A 9416-nucleotide genomic window follows, 5' to 3' on the forward strand; every position below is an offset into this window, starting at 1 on the left:
CTTGGAGGCAAGGATTTTTTTTTTTATTTTTGTGTGCGTGTACCGTCAAATCAGATCTGACTGGTATAGGAGGAGATTATCCCTCCTTCCCCGGCAGAGCATCTGGTGGATTCGAACCGTGCACCTCTGGGATTGTAGTTGCAGCTCCTTGCCACTAGGCTACCAGAGCTCCCCGAGGCAAGGATTTTTTTAAGATCACATCTCACATACTTAGGGCACATTGTCAGAAGGGACCAGTCCTTGGAGAAGGACATCATGCTTGGAAGTATGGAGGGACACCACAAAAGAGGAAGACACTGGATTAGATGGATTGACTCAGTAACTGGGGTAATGGGGTTAGATGTGTCGGAGACAAGTGAGATTGGCTCAGGATAGGACAGAGCTCAGAGTTTTTGTTCATAGGGTCACTGTGAGTCACAGGTTACTCATCGGCACATAACAACAACAATGGAAGGAGTATGGAAAAAGTGTTGACGATACCATGGACTGCTAAGAGAACAAACACGGTTGTCATGCAAAGGGTGAAGCCAGAATGCTCCTTGGAGTCAAGGATTCTGAAGCTTCGTCTGACATACTTTGGGCATGTTGCAAGGAGGGGCCGATCCTTGGAGAGGCACATCACGTTTGAGAGAGTGGAGGGACGGTGAAGGAGAGGAAGACCCTTGAAGAGATGGATTGAGTCTGTGATCGGGGTGGTGGGAATGAGTGTGTCAGAGACGGTGAGGTTGGCACAGGATAGAGCAGCATTTAATGCTCTGGTTGCTATGAGTCACAAGTGATTCGACGGCACATAACAACAAAAACAACAAGCTCTAACTTAATCTGAAGGCACTTTATGAGATGGATTGATGTGATTGTAACAATGAGTAAGATGAAGATCATCATTATGGAATAGAATAGGACAAAGTTCTGGTGAAGTGGACAGCACCTAGTAAGAAGAGGGCTAGGAAATGTTTACTCCCAGATAAGATCATTCACTGAAGGTTCACAGGAATGCAAAGGTACAGAGAAGGGAGCAGTAAATTTGCCATATCAAGTTAGGGTATGACCAGCACAGTATCACATCACTAAAAAATGTGAAGAAAAGGTATGGGAGGATGAATGGAAGTTTAACCAGAAGTTCAAGAAGGATTTAGAAGAGGCTGTGGCACCAAGGATATCATTGCTGATGTCAGATGGATCCTGGCTGAAAGTAAGGAATACCAGTAGAATGTCTATTTGTGCTTTATTGACTGCAAAGGCATTTGACTGTGTGGATCATAACAAATTGTGGGTGATATTGAGAAGAATAGGAGTCCCAGAGCACTTACTTGTGCTTATGTGGAACCTGGACCTGGATTAAGAGGCTGTTGTAGTGCAACAATGAATGAGTGGAAGCCCAAAATCTCTGTAAATGTTTATGAAAATTAATAAAATATAATTTTAGAAAAAAAAGAGGCTGTTGTGTGAACAGAGCAGGGGAACACTACATGGTTTAAAACTGAGAAGGGAGTGAGTCGGTATTGTATCCTCTGTTCTTACCTATTCAATGTGTATGCTGAGCAAATTATCTGAAAAGCTGAACTCTGAAGAGGTATGTGGCATCAGGATTGGAGGAAGACTCATCAATAACCTGCGTTATTCAAAAGACAAAACCCTGCTTGCTGAAAGTGAAAGAACACTTGAAGCATTTGTTGCAGAACATCAAGGAATGTAGCTTTCAGTATGGATTACATCTCAATGTCAAGAAGAAAAAGATTCTCACCACTGGACTGACAGGCAGCCTTGGATGGATGGAGAGAAGACTGAAACTGTCAAAAGCTTCATATTGCTGGGATCCACAATTAACACCCTTGGTAACAGCAGTCATGAAATAAGGAAACGATTTCAGTGGGGAAGACTTCAGTTAGGGACCTCTCCAAATTACTGAGAAGGACATCAGTTTGGTGCGTTTGATTTAGGCCACAGTCTTTTCGATTACTTGCTAAGCATCTGAGAGCTGGACAATGAATAGGGATGACAGAAAAAGAATTGACAGGAGTCCAGAATGAAGGCTGCATAGTGGAGTGGAGTTGGGGGGAGAGATTATATAACAAGGAAAGAATTTTTCTTTTACTTTTCAAAGAGAAGAGTCAATTGGGGGGGGATGGGGGGGCCAGGAGAAAAGTGCAACAATGAATGAATGGGAATCCAAAGTCTCTGTAAATTTTCATCAAAATTAATAATAAAAAAAGGACTGACACCTTTGAGCTGTGGTGTTGGAGAAGAGTACTGAATATCCCATGGACGGCCAAGAGAACTAACATATGTCTTGGAAGGGTACAGCTGGAGTGCTCTTTGGGGGCAAAAATGATGTGGCTTTGCCTATCATTCTTTGGGCATGTTGCTAGAAGGGACTATTCCTTGGAGAAGGACATGATGTTGGGACAGTGGAGAGTCCGGGAAGGAGAGGAAGACCCTCAACCAGGTGGATTGACACAGTGACTGCTGCAATGGGCTCTTGAATGTCAGGAAGTGTGAGGATGGCGCAGGATAGAGCAGGGTTCATGAGTCGTACTCGACTCGATGGTACCTAACAACAACAAGTGTGTCTCCCTACAAATTTATTCCAGTTCCAATATATCTTTGCCACGGTATATTTATGCAACATGATGATTTGTTAAACGTAAAGAAACTGTCTACTGATTCTTCTATTCAGATATATCACACTGTATACAGAAGTTCCATGGTTATTTGGCTGGTGCACGTAGGACATGGCGCATTTTGAAAGATGGAAGCAACAAACGCGGAATACATAAGACCTTTGCTTCCCAAAGGTGCACGGTTCAAATCCATCAGATGCTCTGCCAGGGAAGGAGGGGCAATCTCCTCCTGTACCAGTCAGATCTGATATATGCACACAAAAACTCATAAAATAAAATTTAAAAAATATTTTAAAAAAGACCTTTGCTATGTGTTATGCAGATGACACAACCCTACTTGCTGATACTGAGGACCTGAAGCACCTGCTGCAAAAGGTCAAGGACTGCAGGCTGCAATATGGATTGAGGCTCAATGTCAAGAAGACAAAGATTCTCACCACTGGACCAATTGGCAGCATCAGGATGGATGGTGGAGAGATTGAGATTGTTCACAGCTTTAGTTTGCTTGGCTCCACAGTCAACACTCTTGACACCAGCAGCCAGGAAATTAAAAGGCGCATTGCCATGGAAAGTCTGCTGTTAGGGACCTCTCCAAAGTCCTGAAGAGCAACGGTGTCTCTCTGGAGACTAAGGTGCGTCTGATACAGGCCATGGCCTTCGCAATCACTTGTTATGCATCAGAGAGTTGGACAATGACCCAGGAGGATAGAAGGAGAGTTGATGCCTTTGAGCTGTGGTGCTGGAGAAGAGTATTGAGAGTACCATAGACTGCTAGGAAAACAAACAGATTCGTCCTGGAAAGAGTTAAACCGGGTGGCTCCTTGGAGGCAAGGATTCTGAGGCTTCGTCTGACATACTTTGGACATGTTGTGAGGAGAGACCGGTCCTTGGAGAAGGACATCATGCTTGGGAGGGTGGAGGGACAGCATAGGAGAGAAAGACCCTCTAAGAGATGGATTTATTCAGTGACTGGGATAATCGGGATGGGTGTATATCGGAGACAGTGTGATTGGTACAGGACAGAGCGGAGTTTAGGACTGTTGTACACAGGGTCGCTATGAGTCTCAGGCGACTCGACGGCACTTAGCAATAACAACAACAGCATGCATCATTTTACTTTGCTGTCTTTTGGTGGAACGAATGAGAAAGGAAAAAACCACAACACAGAGAAGCGCGAGACGGGCTCCCCCGCGGACGTGGCCTTACGTCATCACGCACGCCGCGGCGGGGGCGGGGCCTCCCTGTTCCTGGGTGGCTGGTCTTTGTCGGGACGTGGTTCTAGGCGCCGTTTGGCTGCGAAAACACGTCCCCGGCGATGGAAGGGTGTTTAAAGAAGAGGAACGATGGCCGTGGTGGCTGTTTTCAGGTAGGTGAGCCTTACGGTGCAGACGCGGCTTCTTTGAGGGTGAAAGGGAGCCGCCGGGAACCTGATGGCCGAGACCTGGCTGGAGCGGGCGCAGCCGTGGGGTTCCCCGGGGCAGGGATGGCCTCTGCCCGCGCGGAGGGAACAATCGGGAAAGGCCAGGCCTGCCATTAGGGTCCGAGGTGACGTGTGAGGCTGCGATGCTGTGAGCGGAGGAGGCTGGGCCCTGGGGAATTCAGCGATTTCGGGGAGCAGGGGACACACAGCCTTAACTAGCGAGACCCCCCCCACCCCATCCCAGTTCTGTGTTTTAATTTCTTGAGAAGTGCGTTTAGTCAAGTACATATGGAATAGAGATAGTTGTCGTGCATTTATTTCCCTGGTGTTAGTGAATTCAGCAGGTGCTTAATAGACTTCAATCACGTGTATGTTACTTACATGGGTTTCGCTGTGGGGAGCACAGACATACTGGGACTTCGTATTCTTTCACGGTCTCATAAGATCGTCAAGTCGGAACCGACCCATAGCTGACCCTCCAGTGGGTTTTCAGAGACCATTTAATCACACGGGAGGAGTTTGCCCATCTTTGAGCAAAGCAGCTGGTGGATTCGAACAGTGTGCCTTTGGGATGGCAGCGTAGCTTCTTTTTACTAGGTCATCAGAGCTCTCTAATGTGTTGGGTTGTTTTTTTGGGGGGGATGGGGAGGTGGAAGGAAGTAACTTTTGTTATATTTCCTCTTATGGATGGAGAGGAGATTGAAACTGTCAACAATTTGCTTGGATCCGCAATTAACACCCTTGGTATGAACAGTCAGGAAATAAGGAGACACACTGCAACAGGAAAACCTGCAGTTAGGAACCTTTTCAAATTATCAAGGAGTAGTGATGTCAGTTTGAGGACTAAGGTGCTTCTGATTCAGGCCATAGGCTTTCCAATTACCTGCTATGCATCCAAGATCTGGACAGTGAATTAGGATGACAGAAAAAGAATTGATGCCTTTGAGCGGTGGAGTTGGAGAAAAGCACTGAACATTTCATGGACGGCCAAGAGAAGGAACAGATATGTCTTGGAGAGGGTGCAGCCAGAGTGCTCTTTGGAGGCAAGAATGATGACATACTTTGGACATATTGGTAGGAGGTGCTATTCCTTGGAGAAGGACATGATGTTGGGGAGAGTGGAGGGTCTGCGAAGGAGAGGAAGGCCCTTAACCAGGTGTATCGACGTGGTGACTGCTGCAGTGGGCTCTTGTGTATCAGAAAGTGTGAGGATGGCACAGGACTGGACTGGGTTCAGACCTTTTGTTGATAAGGGTCACTATGAGTCATACTCGCCAGCTCCTAACAACAGCAACACAACAAACATTTTAAAGAGCCTCTGTGTTCAGAAATAACAACCGGTGGATTCAGAGTACACCCAAATCTCCACAGCACCTCCTTTCCCTTACCCCCTCCCCACCCGTACTCCCCTCACGCAGGGTAGTGGAGCAGGATCACTACCTAAATGTGCTTGCCAAACACAAATCTCCAGCACACCCCTTGAATTTGGGTTCTCTGCCCTCTAAAGAATAGCTAAACAGGAGTTCAGGACTTTTCAAGGCAAGAAAGAGAAGGGTTTTATTAGAAAAAATACTTTGAAGAGGGAGACTTGGGGCTACTAGGTACCAAGTCCATGGCAGTGGAACAAAGGAAGAAGTGACCATTTAAATGCTAGTCTTTGCAAGTGCGTGCTATGCATCAGAGAGCTGGACAGTGACTAGGGATGATAAGAAAGAGAATTGATATGTTTGAGCTGTGGTGCTGGAGAACAAACAGGTCTGTCCTGAAGAGGGTGAAGCCAGGCTGCTTCTAGGAGTCAAGGATTCTGAAGCTTCGTCTGACATACTTTGGGCATGTTGCAAGGGGGTGCTGGTCCTTGGAGAGGGACGTCATGTTTGGGAGAATGGAGGGATAGCGCAGGAGAGGAAAACCCTCGATGAGATGGAGTGATTCCGTGATTGGGGTGGTGAGAGTAGGTGTGTCAGAGACAGTGAGGTTGGCACAGGATAGAGCAGGGTTTAGGGCTTTTGTACATAAGGTCGCTATGATTCACAAGCAACTCTACATAACAACAACAACAGGTGGAGAATGTTTATATTGTTTATTATCAAAGAGGATGTAGTACTTAAAGATACTACTTTTCCCTTTCATAGGAGAAAGATCTTTTATTCGTGTGTTGGAGAAGTGAGTCATCTGGGATTGGCTTGTGTGGAAGGGATTATGAAGCATATGCATGATTGCTCTTTCAAATAGCTGTCATGTACAGATGATCAAGGTAGCTTGAGTGTGCATAATTCTGGACATTTGAACAACCCATGCCTATGTCTTTAAAGGCACTTGGTCACAGATCACACTTTTTAGAGACGGCTGCTCCTTTCAAGGTCAAATAGGAGTCAGCTTGCATGATACCTGAAAACTCGTAGCCAAGTTAAAGGTTAGGAGAGAACACATGGGTCCCTAAGCTGTGTGTTTGCACATCTTGTGATGCCGGGACCACACCAACTAATGCAGGGATGGAGAGGATTTTTTTTTTTAAATTAATCTTAATGAAAGTTTTGTGCTAGGAGAACAAACAGGTTTGTCCTGGAGAGGGTGAAGCCAGAATGCTCCTTTGGAGTCAAGGATTCTGAAGCTTCGTCTGACATACTTTGGGCATGTTGCAAGGAGGGACTGGTCCTTGGAGAGGGACGTCATGTTTGGGAGAGTGGAGGGATGGCGCAGGAGGGGAAGACCTTCGATGAGATGGATCGATTCTGTGAGTGGAGTGGTGGGAATGAGTGTGTTTGAGATGGTGAGGTTGGCACAGGATAGAACGGCGTTTAGGGCTCTTGTATATAGGGTCGCTGTGAGTCACAAGCAACTCGATGGCACATTACAACAACACAACAATGAAAGTTTACAGAGACTTTAGATTTCCATTCATTCATTTTGGAGTGGATTTTTATTTAGCACATCATGTAAAGATGGTACAGAAAGGGGAAAATAAAATCTTTAATTCAGAGCAAAATTGGCAGTAAATCATTTAAAGTTCAAAACCATCAAAATTTCCCTTCTCGTTCCTTCAAAAAGTCATGCTTGATGCAATGTCAGAAAGTCTGTTGTTAGTATGTTAAATAGAAAGGGATGGAAAGTACTGCAGGGTCAAGAGGCCAACCAAAAGAGTTAAAGGATTTTATTTTGATAAGGAAGTTTTCCTCCACATTGACCTCCGGGAGGAACACACTTCCCCTTTGTGAAATGTTACAAAGAGAAGTTAGATGTTTTCACTGCTCTCTTGGCTGTTACAGTTAATCCTGTTTGCTCCATTACTCCTACCATATATGTACTGTTGGTGCTAGTGGGTTCCAGGGAGCGTTTACATTCATTCCCAGGGTCCTTCCAGCCACAGCCAGCTGAAGGCTTGCTTGCCTTTGAGTTGCGGTGCTGGAGAAGAGTACTGAATATCCCAGGTACTGCTAAGAGAACAAACACATATATCTCAGAGAAGGTGCAGCCGAAGTGCTCCTTGGAGGCAAAGATGACAAAGCTTCATCTCTCATACTTTAGACATGTAGCTAGGTGAGGCTCTTCATTGGAGAGAGATAGCATCCTTGGAAAGATGGGTAAGGAAAGGAAAGAAAGACCCCCAGGGAGATGGATTGACACAGAGACTTCAGCAATGAGCTTGAGTGTTTCAGAGATGATGGGTAATAGATGTGTTGTCCCAAAAGGGGGTGGCAGGTATAGTTGCAGCCCACATCCAGACAGACAGTCTTTTTGGCCACCTTTCCATATCCCACGTGTGCTTCATTCCTCACCTTCAGATGTGCACACGTTTCTGACTTACGTGTTGTTGTTATTATGTGCCGTTGAGTCGTTTGCAGCCCAAAACCCTGCTCTATCCTGTGCCAATCGCACTGCCTCTGACATGCCAATCGCACTACCTCTGACACACCCATCCCAATTACCCCAGTCACTGAATCAATCCATCTCATAGAGGGTCTTCCCCTCTTGTGCCATCCTTCCACCCTCCCAAGCATGATGTCCCTCTCCAAGGACCTGTCCCTCCTTACAACATGCCCAAAGTATGTCAGACGAAGCCCCAGAATCCTTGCCTCCAAGGAGTAGCCTGGTTTAACCCTCTCCAGGATGAATCTGTTTTCTTGGCAGTCCATGGTACATTCAATACTCTTCTCCAGCACCACAGCTCAAAGCCATCAATTCTCCTTCTGTCCTCCCTAGTCATTGTCCAACTCTCTGATGCATAACAAGTGATCAGGCACACCTTAGTCTCCAGAGAGACACCGTTGCTCTTGAGTACTTTAGAGAGTTCCCTAACAGCAGACTTTCCCATTGCAATATGTTTTTGATTTCCTGGCTGCTGGTGCATGTACAACAGACTTATGTGTTACACACTTGTAAAAAGAGCAAGGACAGTCTGGGGAGGGCCGGGTCTGCCCTCTGCTCACTCTGCAAGAGGGAACTGCCTCCATCAACAACATCCACACCTCAAAACCAATTCTCATGAGGCTAGATAAGTCCCCCAAAATCGCTCCCTTCCCCCCCCCCCATGAATTCCAACTGCTCCTGTCCTACTGCTCTCCTGGGCCTGAAATCCATTGCACATACTACACACACTAGACAGAATCATACCCAAGATTATGGGGTTTATTAGGGAAATTAACAAGTTAAAACTCAGGTTGGAACAGGTACAGTTTCTCAGTCAGGGCAGCCTCTGAGGTGTGCTCGGAGGCTCTATAACCTTCAGCCTTTAGGTCAGTGTTACAGAGCTATTCTAGTATTGCCAGTCAAGGCTTCTCCCCTTCAGTTCTCCAGCAAGCAAGGGCCAAGGCCCCCCATTCTGGATCTTGTCTCGTGGGTAGTACTCCCTCGGCAGCAGCATCCCAACTCAGGTCTGTGGGTGTCTGCTGCTGCTCCTGGGCGCCCGGAGCTGAGTGGTGCAGGAATCTTGGTCTCAACGGATGTGTGCTACATTGTCTGCTGTTTTGTGTTTTTTTTCTGGTGGTGAGATTCCCCAGATTTTTACTCCCGAACCTTCTCAGTTTAATCCGCATGGAATACTGAAGCTAGCCAATCTCCTTGTGGATATAGCAACACATCTACGTACATATTCCCACCCAACAAAGTGGCAAAATGAGGAACAATGGCCTAGAAAAGTAATTTTGAGCGGTGGAGCTACAACAGGCAAATCCAACCGCTTCGATGCAGTGGATACAGCTCTCCAGCACTGTCTGACAGTGTCCTTCAAGTTTCACTCAGGTTTCAAGACTGTGAATCTTTTTTTTTCTTTCTGTTTTTTTTTAAATATATTTTTATTACTTTTAACTTGTTAGTTAAATTTGTGTCTTCTAGGTTGCAACACCTCCATGATACATCTTCAAGGATATGAACATGTA

The sequence above is a fragment of the Elephantulus edwardii genome, unplaced genomic scaffold (assembly GCF_000299155.1).
Source record: "Elephantulus edwardii isolate Elephantulus edwardi_28Jun2011 unplaced genomic scaffold, EleEdw1.0 scaffold00236, whole genome shotgun sequence".
NCBI classification, from domain to species: Eukaryota; Metazoa; Chordata; class Mammalia; order Macroscelidea; family Macroscelididae; genus Elephantulus; species Elephantulus edwardii.